Consider the following 1,186-nt stretch of genomic DNA (forward strand, 5'->3'; position numbering starts at 1 on the left):
AGATGTGTTAAACACTATTTGACTGAAATAGTTATCAGAAATAATCTCATAATTAATTTATTAAAAAAAAAGACTAAAATGTTTGGACTAAACCAAAACCTGAGTTCTCTTTTGACTAAAACTAGACTAAAATGACGAGACTTTTAGTTGACTAAAACTAGACTAACAAAAAAACGTGAATGACTAAACTATACTAACAACGACATTTGGCACAAGGCATAAGACTAAATTAAAAATAGGTGACAAAATGAACACTACCAAGGAGGATACGGAGGATTAAAAAAACATGATGGACTTCCATGGATGATGGAAGAGGAAATTATCTTCACTCGTTTTTCTGTGTGCTAAAGTTTCCGGATGACACCAGTTTCTGAAGGTAGCCATACTGAGAAGTACAAAGGCCCAATCCCAAAGTGAGCCTAAGGACTAAAGACTCACAGACTCAATCGATCTTAGGTGCTAAGTCAGTGAGTATGTGAAGCCACACGGGCTCAGATAGGTAGAAATGGGATTTGGACAGCACTTCACCAGATCACATTACCTTGGTGACGTTTAATAAGAAAGATGTTGCTGACACTTAATTTTAAGTTTGTTGCTTCCCACATGGCCAAGGCACAGGAGACAGCTGGCTAATAGCAAAGTTTTTCAAAGTCTTGTTTTACAAGCTCCGTTCCATTCCCTGGTCGTGTGTCGTTTACTTTTGTAATTTCTGAGATTTCCCTATAATCTCCTCTGTAAACGTCACAACGCTTTGAACTGTGGGTAATTCCCTTTAGTGAAGTCTACATTGATGCAGACCCACGGAAAGGGCTTGGTAAGTGTGTACTCAAAGCCTCACGCCCTTTGTAATTCGACATTGGGACAACCCTACGCCTTTACAAATTTCGTAAGAACGCACACCAAAGTCTGTGAGTCTGTTAGTCCGGATTTTGGGATCGGGCCACTGTGAGAGTTATGTGGAGCTGAAAGTCTTAATTAGTTTTTTATCAACTCATTTGGCAATGGCTTGAATGTAACAGACGTTCATTAATATAAAAAAGTTATGCACTAAGGCTTTAACTTAACATGCTTATATTAGACAACATGACTCCAGAACTTTTTTTTAATGTTTATTAATGCTTTTTAGGGATGACTACTAATGTACACCTGATTTGTCTACTGCATCAACTTACCGCTCTGTGTTAAT

This window comes from Etheostoma spectabile, chromosome 6 (assembly GCF_008692095.1).
Source record: "Etheostoma spectabile isolate EspeVRDwgs_2016 chromosome 6, UIUC_Espe_1.0, whole genome shotgun sequence".
Classification (NCBI taxonomy): domain Eukaryota; kingdom Metazoa; phylum Chordata; class Actinopteri; order Perciformes; family Percidae; genus Etheostoma; species Etheostoma spectabile.